At 40.2% G+C, this 12,889-nt stretch overlaps 1 protein-coding gene across 8 annotated transcripts in view; it reads left to right on the top strand.

Moving 5' to 3' along the window:
* Positions 1-12,889, top strand: part of LOC125887522 (cytosolic carboxypeptidase 4) — a 668,935-nt gene that overhangs the window by 367,662 nt on the left and 288,384 nt on the right. The gene's annotated exons all lie outside the window — the stretch shown is intronic.

The raw sequence follows: 12,889 nt of genomic DNA, 5'->3' as shown, positions 1-12,889 counted from the left end.
TAAAATTAATGATTGAATGTAGATTATCTGATATGGAACTACAGAGATGGCATGAGAAATTACAAAGTAACCCTTTATGTGATAATTATGAATTGTTTAAAACTGATTTCACTTTTGAACCTTATCTGATTATGTTAAGACTTGCCGAAAGAGTTTGTTTGTCTAAGTTTCGGTGTGGAAATCATAAGTTACTTATCTCTGAGCGCAGGTATGATCGTGAAAATGTCCCCCGAAAATGCACTCTTTGTTTGACTGGCAATCGAGGAGACGAATATCATTATGTACTTCTGTGTTCTTTTTTTGATAAAGAGAGAAGAGAGTTGGTTGGACAGTTCTATAGAGCAAATCCAAATATTTATAAGTTTCAAAAGTTAATGTCATCTCGAAAAGTAAAGGTCTTGTCAAATTTGTTGAAACTTTTAAGAAAATCTTGAATAGTTTCTCTTGATTTGCTTTGACTTGTATGTATGTACACAGATTCTATTTTATTTATTTTGCTGTGCATTGGCTGCCACCTGTCCTGATTTGTTAATGTTATTTTTTGTTGTTTGCTCCTTATACCCCAGGGAGGGGTCAAAAGGAAATAAATAAATGAATAAATGAACAGGGCTCCACCCACTGTACCCATAGAGTCCTGCCTTAGCCTATGGGAGACACGATGGAAGTTACGATATAGTAACCCTAGTTCTATTAGCACAGATGGAGCACTCGACCTTGGGGCCCTGACGCTCCTACGCTGCTTGCAGAAGAGGGTGTATGATGCTGAGACTGTGGGGCAGCTTCTATTTATATTGTGGGGTCCAGACATACATAGGCAGGCATATCCTCGTTGGCCCACTATGTTTATGCAAATCTCAGTGGGCAAATGCATGGTAGTGATTGGAGGAGTGTTACCTATTGAGTCCAGTAGAGGGCTCTGTTTGTCCTAGTCGAATTAGTGTCACAATATTGTCACTTAGTTCAGTCACTGTTATTGCTGGGGAAATGTGTTAGATATGGAGGAGGGAGATGAAAAAAGAAAAAAGATAAATAAACAAAACATATATTTAAAAGATAGTAAGTAGGTGATGATACAGGAGTAATAAAAAGAAAGAAAGAAATTGATAGGGTAGGGTGGTACTGGCATGGCTTGAGGCCTGGCTATTCTATAATTGAGTTATGTGGAGGTGGGGGCATTGATGGCACCGGCAGTAGGGGCAGGTTGTCACCCAGGTGAGGATATGTCCGTGTATGTGTATATAGTGTATGGTTCATGTTAGACAGTTAGATGGATGGTGTTAAAGAATGAATCCCGAATCTGTGAAATGAATCCATTTGGTTGTTTTTTGAAAGCTATTTGTCTTTGTAATGAAATGTACTCAGACAAAACATGCCATTGAGATGCTGAGAGATTGTTTCTATCTTTCCAGTTTAGTTAAGATGTGTTTATATTTACTGTCAGGGCGACCAGTACCAGTGTGGTGGTTTTCCGATGTGAATATTGTAAGAGGCTGTTATTACTGATATCTCTGCTTTAGTGTTTCATAAGGAATGATAAAGCAATGATCAAATAAGTGTTCCAGCTGGCCAGTTACATCAATGGGGCTTACACCTGGTCTTAAGATAAGTCAGTCATAACTTGGCGTTCTAAGTCAGACCTCATAGTTATGCCAATTTCTCCATCCAGGTGTAGGAGCAATACCTTTAGAAAATGTTTGCACTCATCATAAATTTAGGGGCACCACCCTCAGATGGAGGGAAGCGACTAATCAAATTAATATCTCCAGAAACCAATTATTAATTTGTCAGTACACTTATCAATAATGAATCAATCTCAATACCTGGGTAATGAATTCTCTATACAGTGATGTTAGTTCCTGCTCAAAAGAAATATCCACAGACAACGACTTGGCGTAAATGAAGATTTATTTAGGGCTAAATGTTTAACAACTGCATAAATGAATAGTAAATGAGGATGATATGAAATGACACAAAATCAACAGTATGTATAAATGGATTAAGACAATAGGTCACACTTTTGTCAGTTATTTAGTTTGGCGATAGTGAGAAAGAGTATGCGACTATAGATAAATTGGGGACACAGGGATGCGCAAAACCATTTATCTAAGGAAACCTCAATTAAGATCAGAATAACTAAGTCTCCTATTTGACATCAACTCTTATCACAACACAGCAGTTACATCAGAGGGGTATTCCAGGTAGGAGGTTCAACAAACTCTGAGTCTAACCTTGAACTCTGAGTTGATTTACTCTGAGATGGGAAACTCTGAGTTACCGGTTCCAGAACAGCTGATTTGATTTAGTTCAGTCAACTCTGAGTATGTTCACTCTGAGTTAAGCCGGCAATAAAAAGCCATCATCAATGGAGCTCCGACTCCACGATTCACCATGGCAACAGGTAAATAAAAGACAGTGCCTCCATTTTAATCCAGTGGATGTAGAGATATTAATGCATATGTAGCAGACAGTGCACGTTTATCTTTAAAAGAAGAGCCTGAGTCAGAGCGAGGAAAGTGTAAATAAGTTAACCATAAAGTTAAGAAAAAGTTTTATTCAGTGTTGTCCATTTATTCATCATTTATCAGATTTACATAATTCTTAATGAAGATTAAGTGGTGGAATCTGACTATGTATCAGGCTATAGATACATTAGGCTACATTATAGGGAAGGGTCATGATTTTTGAATTTTCGAATAGTCGTTTTATTTTGAAAAATCGATTTTTTAATGCGACTATTACTATTTGCCGTCTTATTTCCCCCCTTTATTTGACATGCAATTCAGCTCCTAAACGCACGGGGCAGTATAGGATTGCTACAGCGGTGTGAGATGGACTACCAGCTAGTTTGATGCTCTTCTACAAACAGGAGAAACATGCAGAGACTACTACAGTCATCAAAAAGTTCCGTGTGGAGCAACTTCGACAAAATAAACGAAAATGAGGTGCAGTGCAAACTCTGTGAGGCAAAGCTTGCGTATCACGAGTCTACAACAAGTATGCACAGTCATTTGAGAGCAAGGCACGCAGGAGGCGGCGAGAGACCGTACAGCTGGGCTCAGCGACGTGACACGTCTGCAGCGCAAGTCCCGTAGCAGCTCGCCCCACTGTTAATCAATTACAGCGGCTCCACCAGCAACGGGAGCAGCACGACAACCCCCGTCTGTCGCGCGACAACTCTCTATTTTACGCAGCTCTTCTATTTTTGTTGTGCTACGCTCCCCTACGGGACCCTCCAACAGATAAAAACTACATGAAATAGTGTGCTAAATGAGCAGGGGGGGCGATTATTCGAAAAATCGTCGAATAGTTGCCATGATTTTCGAATCGTGTTTTTGCTTGTGCTGCCTATCCCTACTACATTATATTAATTATATACAGTAATATATTTGTTCAAATTTAATCTGATGGGGAAAAACACAAGAGGTAGCAACTGAAAAATAGGAAGATTTAAAACATATAGGCTAGGCTATAGATCAAAGACATAAAGACATGACTGTAAATTCACAGTCTGACCCAGTAATAATATGTTGATGATTTGCACTTAAAAAGACGTTGAGGTTAAACAGTTACAGTAGATTTTAAAATGTTGCACATTTATTTGTATCTTGACTCAACAGCATTCAGTAACTTTATTTCAGCTACAAATGTAGTAAATTTAAAGACACTGAAATGCTGCACCATTGCTCACTCAGAAATATTAACATATACAGTGCCCTCCAAAAGTATTGGAACAGTGAGTCCAATTCGTTTACTTTTGTTGTAGACTGAAAACATTTGGGTTTGACATCAAAAGATGAATATGAGACAAGAGATCAACATTTCAGCTTTTATTTCCAGGTATTTACATCTGGATCTGATACACAACATAGAAGATAGCATTATTTGTAATGGAACACAAAATTTTTAGGTGAGCAAAAGTATTGGAACATATAAACATAAAATAGATTAAAGTGAATGAGACTTAATATTTAGTTGCAAATCCTTTGCTTTCAATAACTGCATCAAGCCTGTGACCCACTGACATCACCAAACTTTTGCATTCTTCTTTTGTGATGCTTTTCCAGGCTTTCACTGCAGCCTCTTTCAGTTGTTGTTTGTTTTGGGGGGTTACTCCCTTCAGTCTCCTCTTCAGCAGGTAAAATTCATGCTCTATTGGGTTTAAGTCTGGAGACTGACTTGGCCAGTCTAAAACCTTCCACTTCTTGCCCCTGATGAACTCCTTTGTTGTTTTGGCAGTGTGTTTTGGGTCGATATCTTGCTGCATGATGAAGGATCTCCCAATCAGTTTGGTTGCATCTTTCTTTAAATTAGCAGACAAAATGTTTCTGTAGACTTCTGAGTTCATTTTGCTGCTGCCATCATGTGTTACATCATCAATTAAGATGAAAGAGCCTGTCCCAGAAGAAGCCATGCAAGCCCAAGCCATGACATTACCTCCACCGTGTTTCACATATGAGCTTGTATGTTTGGGATCATGAGCAGATCCTTTCTTTCTCCAAACTTTCGCCTTTCCGTCACTTTGGAAAAAGTTAATCTTTGTCTCATCAGTCCATAAAACTTTTTCCCAAAATTTTTGAGGCTCATCTCTGTACCTTTTGGCAAATTCCGGCCTGGCCTTCCTATTCTTCTTGCTAATGAGTGGTTTGCATCTTCTGGTGTAGCCTCTGTACTTTTGTTCATGAAGTCTTCTGCGAACAGTTGATTGTGATACCTTCACTCCTGCCCTCTGGAGGTTGTTGCTGATGTCACTAACAGTTGTTTTAGGGTCTTTCTTTACAGCTCTCGCAATGTTTCTGTCATCAACTGCTGATGTTTTCCTTGGTCTTCCTGTTCGACGTCTGTTGCTTAGTACACCAGTGGTTTCTTTCTTCTTCAGGACATTCCAAATGGTTGTACTGGCTATGGCCAATGTTTTTGCAATGGCTCTGATTGATTGTCCATCTTCTCTCAGATTCACAATTGCTTCTTTTCACCCATAGACAGCTCTCTGGTTTTCATGTTGGTTCCACCTCTAAATGCAGTCTGCACAGGCAAAATCTATCGTACCCAATCTGAAACTGAGCTCAGACATTCAGTGCTATTTATTGTTTGAATAATCAGTGTAACTGGGAGACACCTGGGCAACAAAACACACCTGTCAGTGACATGTTCCAATACTTTTGCTCGCATGAAAAATGGGTGGGTTCAAACAAAAGGTGCTATCTTCTAAGTTGTGTATCAGATCCAGATGTAAGTACCTGGAAATAAAAGCTGAAATGTTGATCTCTTGTCCCATATTCATCTTTTGATGTCAAACCCAAATATTTTCAGTCTACAACAAAAATAGAGGAATTGGCCTCACTGTTCCAATACTTTTGAAGGGCACTGTAATCCCCAACATTAGGCTATAGGAATTATGTTCCATCAGTGCGACCAATGACATCAGTGATAGAGATCATTAGTCATTGATACTATGTGTCTAAAGCTTCATACCGATTTTAAAAATTTAAATAATTAGACCTACACATTATGTGCAATAAACATTTTGGAGCTGCTCTAACAGACTGACAGTCTGATCCGTGTGCACAGTGTTATAAAAAATTATAAATATAAAAAGGACAGAGGTTTGATTCTGAGCTGAGGGTGAATTCTCGCTGTGTAATATTTGAATGTTACGACAAAAACTCATGTCCAAAGAAATGATTGATGTGCATAAATTCAGTAACTTAAGACAGTCCTGAGTAACAAACTAATATCCAGCAGGATTTAGACTGTGACAGACGGTAAATCTCTGCTAATTAATGCGCATCGACACAAGCTTTGACACGGACTGAATGAATGAACATATGAAACAGCGTGTAAGAGGGAGGAGACAGAGAAAAACTCAGGGTTTATTGAAGAAAACCTGTCAGTGAGCAGGTTATGTTCACAGAGCCTGTTACCATGGTGACTGACTCAGAGTTTCAGTTACCTCTCTTCCTGGAACGGATAACTCAGAGTTTCCCTCATCTCAGGGTTAACTTACTCTGAGTTTTCACATAACCTGCTTTCTGGAATACCCCCCAAGTGAGTTGGTTTTTGCCTACTTTCTTAACAGTGTTGGCTCAGATGGACGTTTCTCAGAGGACCCCAGACTATCACTTTGCAGCTCCTGGGCTTCCCAGCAGAACGAAGCTGGCTGGAACACAGTGGTGGAGGGGCGGTTGAGCCTGACTGCCATGTCCTTCAGGTGATCCTCAAACGTCAGTTATCTCAGGCTGCAGAAAGTCTCTTGGTTTGGCAAAGGAACCACTGCTTTGCGGACATTTTGGCAAGTGGCTGGCAGCCGCTGGATCTGATGAATCTTTGATGGAGTTGCAGGCCAAATAGTCGCTCATCTATTTAGCTGTGACTACTTGCTTATGATAAGGTTGAAAACAATCTTGTCGGCTGTTCAGTATTATTAACAAAGTTATTATTCATTTAATTGGCCTAAAAGGTTCTGCACTAAGCTGGTTTAAATCTTATTTATCTGATCGTTTTCAGTTTGTTGATGTTTATAATGAATCATCCTTACGTACTAAAGTTTGTTTTGGAGTTCCGCAAGGTTCTGTGCTCGGACCAATCCTATTTACGCTATACATGCTTCCTTTAGGTAACATCATTAGAAATCACTCTGTAAATTCCATTTTTATGCGAATGATACACAGTTGTATTTATTGATGAAACCAAAAGAAAGTAATCAATTAACTAAACTTCATAATTGCCTTAAAGACATAAAAACCTGGATGAGCACCAATTTCCTTATGTTAAATTCAGACAAAACTGAAGTTATTGTTGTTGGCCCCAAACAACTCAGAGACTCTTTATCTGATGATATAGTTTGTCTAGATGGCATTGCTCTGGCCTCTAGCATTACCGTAAGAAACCTCAGAGTAATATTTGTCTTTTAATTCTCATTTAAAACAAACCTCACGGACTGCATTTTTTCATCTGCGTAATATTGCAAAAATTAGGCCTATCCTGACCCAAAAAGATGCAGAAAAATTGGTCCACGCTTTTGTTACCTCAAGGCTGGATTACTGTAACTCTTTATTATCAGGTAGCTCTAGTAAGTCCTTAAAAACTCTCCAGCTAATTCAGAATGCAGCGGCACGTGTACTAACAGGAACTAAGAAATGAGATCATATTTCTCCTGTTTTAGCTTCTCTGCACTGGCTCCCTGTAAAATCCAGAATTGAATTTAAAATCCTACTGTTAACTTATAAAGCTCTAAATAGACAGGCTCCGTCATATCTTAGAGAGCTCATAGTGCCATATTATCCCACCAGAACACTGTGCTCTGAGAATGCAGGGTTACTCGTGGTCCCTAAAGTCTCCAAAAGTAGATCAGGAGCCAGAGCCTTCAGCTATCAGGCTCCTCTCCTGTGGAATCATCTTCCTATTGCGGTCCGGGAGGCAGACAACATTGCCACATTTAAGACTAGACTGAAGACTTTCCTCTTTGATAAAGCTTATAGTTAGGGCTGGCTCAGGCTTGCCTTGTACCAGCCCCTAGTTAGGCTGACTGAGGCCTAGTCTGCCGGAGGACCCCCTACAATACACCGGGCACCCTCTCTCTCTCTCTCTCTCTCTCTCATGTCCTATTACTGCATCTTGCTAACTCGGCCATTCTGGATGTCACTAACTCGGGTGCTTCTCCAGAGCCTTTGTGCTCCATTGTCTCTCAGGTTAACTCGAATTACAGCGGTGTCTGGATAGTGTGACGTGTGCGGTTGTGCTGCGGCCGTGATCCTGCCACATGCCTCCTGCTGCTGCTGTTATCATTAGTCATACTTCTACTGTTATACATATATGATTATTGTCACATATGTATACTATCAGATATTAATATGTACTTTCAACAAATTGTACCACAGTAACAAGAACTATAATTATAATATTATTACTAATCAATGTTGATGAAAGCTGTCTTTTTCTCTGTCTCTCTCTCTTTCTCGCTTGGAGAATGCAGGGTTACTCGTGGTCCCTAAAGTCTCCAAAAGTAGATCAGGAGCCAGAGCCTTCAGCTGTCAGGCTCCTCTCCTGTGGAATCATCTTCCTGTTGCGGTCCGGGAGGCAGACACCGTCTCTACATTTAAGACTAGACTTAAGACTTTCCTCTTTGATAAAGCTTATAGTTAGGGCTGGCTCAGGCTTGGCTTGTACCAGCCCCTAGTTAGGCTGACTTAGGCCTAGTCTGCCGGGGAACCTCCTATAATACACCAGGCACTAACTCTGCTTCTTCTCCGGAGTCTTTGTGCTCCACTGTCTCGCAGGTTAAATTATATCACAGCGGTGCCTGGATAGTGTGACGTTGTGCTGCTGCCATGGTCCTGCCAGATGCCTCCTGCTGCTACTGTTATCATTAGTCATACTTCTACTGTTATTATACACATATTATTATTGTCACATATGTACACTATCAGATATTAATATATACTTTCAAAATATTGTACCACAACAGCCAGAATTATAATTATAATATTATTATTTTCATTAATGTTGTTGTAAGCTACTGTCATTACCGTCTGTCCTGCATCTCTCTCTGTCTCTCTGTCTGTGTCTCTCTTCTCTGTCTCATTGTGTCATACGGACTACTGTTAATTTATCATGTTGATCTGTTCTGTACGACATCTATTGCACGTCTGTCCATCCTGGAAGAGGGGTCCCCCCTCAGTTGCTCTTCCTGAGGTTTCTACTGTTTTTTTCCCCGTTAAAGGGTTTTTTGGGGGGGAATTTTTCCTTATCCGTTGTAAGGGTCCTAAGGACAGAGGGATGTCGTATGCTGTAAAGCCCTGTGAGGCAAACTGTGATTTGTGATATTGGGCTTTATAAATTGGTTGATTGATTGATTGATTGATTAATGCCTATAAAAAATGTTGCAATCGGTTGGCTTCGTTGCTTCAGGTATAATGTTACTAAAGGCACAGACAAAAAGAAAGAAAACTCACAACAGAGAAGACAATCCTGGATGTGTCGAGCAAAACTTTAAAGTTTGAAATACTTTTGATCGTAAGAAAAGAAAGGGTTTCACAGGAACTGAGTATAAGAGTGAAACGGGTTAAAGCATAAAGAGTATAACTAGAAGGAGGGATGGCAAAAGAAAGCAGAAGAAAAAAGTAAAATAAAGTAAAGCAACAAAGTAAAGAGGAAAGAAAAGTACAGAGATGCGCTGAGCTCAATACTTTTATCCAACCAGGTTGAGTGGGCGTGTTTGAGGCAAGGCGGGTGTAGACATTACTTTTTTTCTGAGGAAACTTAATGAACTTTATTTTGCGAGAATATATACTTTAACATGTTACGCGTCATAGACATACTTTCATTATGGTCAAAATAAGCTTTTAACAAACAATTATTATACCGCATATATCAGTGGAACACAAGTGTAATTGTTTCGTGCACAAACATTACAATACTAGTCTGCAGTTGCATCAACATACTAATTGAGAAAGTACATATAATGAAGACAAATTGATTAATCAATTCAACTATATTTTAACTCGAAATATAATATGGGACTGCTTACAGGAACCTTTCTTAACTATCCTCACAAGATGGCAGCATGATTCCATGTTAAATGAGGGGTCAAACACGTGAAATTATAACTCACTCACACTATGACCTAAAAGAGTGAAAAAAAAATCATTCAACTAACAAACAAGCATTATGCACAGTTATAATGTTAGAACATGGATAAAATGTATAGTTTACTTTCAAGAGACGTTTCAAGTTGGTTAACAAGAGAAACTTTGTCTCTACTCAGGAATTCATCCTGAATATACAACTCCCATCTGGATTTCTTATCTCATCTTCACCAGGGTGAGAGCAGGCTGGAGCTGGGGTGACTCCCATAGATGTGACAGAAGGAAGAGAGGATGTGGTGAACAAACGCATGTGGTTACGTTCAGCCAGCACATGCACGTAGTTGTGTTTAGGGGAGTGAACACTGGCTTTCAGGGTTAAAGTCATTAGTTATTGTACACATTCACCAACCCTACTCGGACTTCTGCCCCCTTAATTTACATTGTTGTCCCACAGCGTTTCCCCCTGACACTGCTGGGCACTGTTACACAACAACAGTGACCGACCTTGTATCCTGCCAATGTGAAAGGACAGCTTTTTTCATCAGTATCTAATGCCAGAAGTCACTGACCAAGCACCAACGACTTCGGAGTGAGACTGAGTTGACCAGCATAAGCTTTCCTGCTACAATTTTGTTTTATCTCGCTAACATACTAACAAACACAACTTGTCCTCATCTCAGCTTGTTGAATAAGCAAACAAACAAACATTCACTGGTAAAAGGGGAATGCCAATGTTTGTTATCAAGCAAGACAGCAAGCTAATTTGTTAGTCAGCAGCAGCACATTAACGGGATAGTGCACCCAAAAATGAAAATTCAGCCATTATCTACTCACCCTCATGCCGAGGGAGATCGGCGGGGGTAGCGGCTAGCACACCTAATGGCTGACAGCGCCCCAGACTAATGTTCAAGAACACAAAATTGAAACCACAAAATATCTCCAACATACTCATCCGTAGTGATCCAAGTGTCCTGCAGCCCAGACATAAAAAGCTGTTTCGAAAAACATCATTTGAACTCTGTTTTTAGCCTCACTGTAGCCTGTAGCTCTGAATGCTTCTCTGTGCTCCGCGCTCATGTGTGCGCGCTTGCATGAGACCAGCGAAAGCACGAGCTTTGATTACCTGTGTTTACATCACGTTACATGTGCATCGCAGGGAGAGACAACAGTAACCACATATCCGAGCCACTGTCGCCTGAGTTCCATGTTCGTATGCTCAGGCTCAAACAAATACGGCTCAACAAAGAAATGCTGTTCCTCCTCAGTTTCAAAGTCTTCAGACATGTTGGGCTGCCCTTTGCTAAAAGACCGTAGTGCAAATTATCTTTTAGCTACTGTGGTTACTGTTTCTGTCTCTCCCTGCAGTGCACGTGTCACGTGATGTAAACACGGGTAAGCAAAGCTCATGCTTTTGCTGGTCTCGCGCAAGCGCGCACATGTGAGTGTGGAGCACAGAGAAGCATTCAGAGCTACGGGCTACAATGAGGCTAAAAACAGATTTCATATGATGTTTTTCGAAACAACTTTTTATGTTGGGTCTGCAGGACACTTGGATCACTACGGACGAGCAGTATGGAGATATTTTGTGGTTTCAATTTTGTGTTCTTGGACGTTAGTCGGGGGCACCGTCAGCCATTAGGTGTGCTAGCCGCTGCCCCCGCCGATCTCCGCAAGGGATGTGAGGACTCTAAAACTTCACCAGAACCTCCCTCGCCATGAGGGTGAGTAGATAATGGCTGAATTTTCATTTTTGGGTGCACTATCCCTTTAAGCAGCAGAATATGAACTTACCGGCAAATGTCGCTTCAGTCTGTTCAGATGGTGATGTGGTCCTCACTCTCAAATACCACTGCTAACAATGCACTGTCTGTCCACAAGTTGTAAGCTGCAGTCAAGTTTGTTTACTTTTTCTCTCTTTTTACATGGAGCATCACCCATTAGCTGTTGTCAACCAAACAGAGACATACCTCTCCTGTACAGCTCTATAAATCTTAGTATCTCAAAGTCTGTGATATTTTCTTTTTTTTTCCTGCTGCTCCATGATAACATTGCTGAAAATGAGTAATGATCAGTAACACAATAACAAGGAAGCAGGAGATTTTAACCAAATATCCTAGCATCACATGTACTGCAAGGTCATAGCTGTAGTTACTGGTCATTCACATTAACACCCTTCGCATAGAGTTTGGTTGGTGCAACGGAGGTAAAGTCCATTCTAAAGACTGCCTAATTTTTGTACTACCTCATCTGATCATGTTGCTAGGCATACATTGACACATTATATGCTTACAATACTTTCAGTGTATACTTTAAGCCATTAATCTGTTTAATACTATTTATGAAAACTGCAAATAAAATCATAAAACTGCTCCTTCATCAGTTAATTATGTTATATTGTATGTTGAAATATTTGTTAATATATTGGCAGTTATGACATATTGTCAGATGAACACTGAGTGAGCTGGGTGAAAAACATTTTCAAAATGAAAAAGTGAAGCATAAAGTGTAATTCAGCCACGGTCACAGAATAATAATGAGCATGCTGATAATAATGGTAATTACTAATGAGTGATGGACCCTGCTAATTCGAGTTTGGTCAACCATGCACAACCATCTAAAAGAGCATTCATGACTACAGCATTTTAGTACTCATTGACTGCTCTCAAAAAGTAGTTGACCAGTCTATTAATCCCAGTAGATAAATACGCCTATATATATTTTTCACCCAATTACAATGATCAATTCTCAGCAAAAACATCTCAAATACAACCTGTATTGGGGTAACTAAAACAGGTGAGACTCACCTGGGGGTGGGTGAAATAGCAGAGTCCTTGATTGATTCTGAGAGGCTGTGTTCAAATGAGCCACAATCTGATTGCACTAAAGACTAGGCAGGCTTGTCTGACCTGGAGGTATTGTTTGACTGCAGTAACAACGCGACTGCTTCCTTGCAGGAGTGGCAGGAGTCTTCGTTAAATACTTTTATATGGCATAATGATGGTAGAAAACTATTGTTTCAACAAATGTAAGAGTAGCGTAGGTTGTTTGGAGAACAGCAGAGCCAGTATAGTGTGTGTGTGTGTGTGTGTGTGTGTGTGTGTGTACACAGAGTGAGCGGCACAGCAAAGACAGTGACTGAATGTGGTGAAAGCAGAAGAGAGAGGGAGCAGATGGAGCAGAGGAGAGTTTAAGTTTAGCAGTTCAGATTTGAGTTTACAGTTTTCGCACTTATAAACGCTGCAGCTCCTGCCCACACACATGGCCACTTAGACAGAAAACTCTCATATGAAAGCACTGTTTTCATT

Source organism: Epinephelus fuscoguttatus, linkage group LG4 (assembly GCF_011397635.1).
Source record: "Epinephelus fuscoguttatus linkage group LG4, E.fuscoguttatus.final_Chr_v1".
NCBI lineage: Eukaryota > Metazoa > Chordata > Actinopteri > Perciformes > Serranidae > Epinephelus > Epinephelus fuscoguttatus.
The sequence above is the reverse complement of the archived record's forward strand: the minus strand, read 5'-3'. Positions and strand labels throughout refer to the sequence as shown.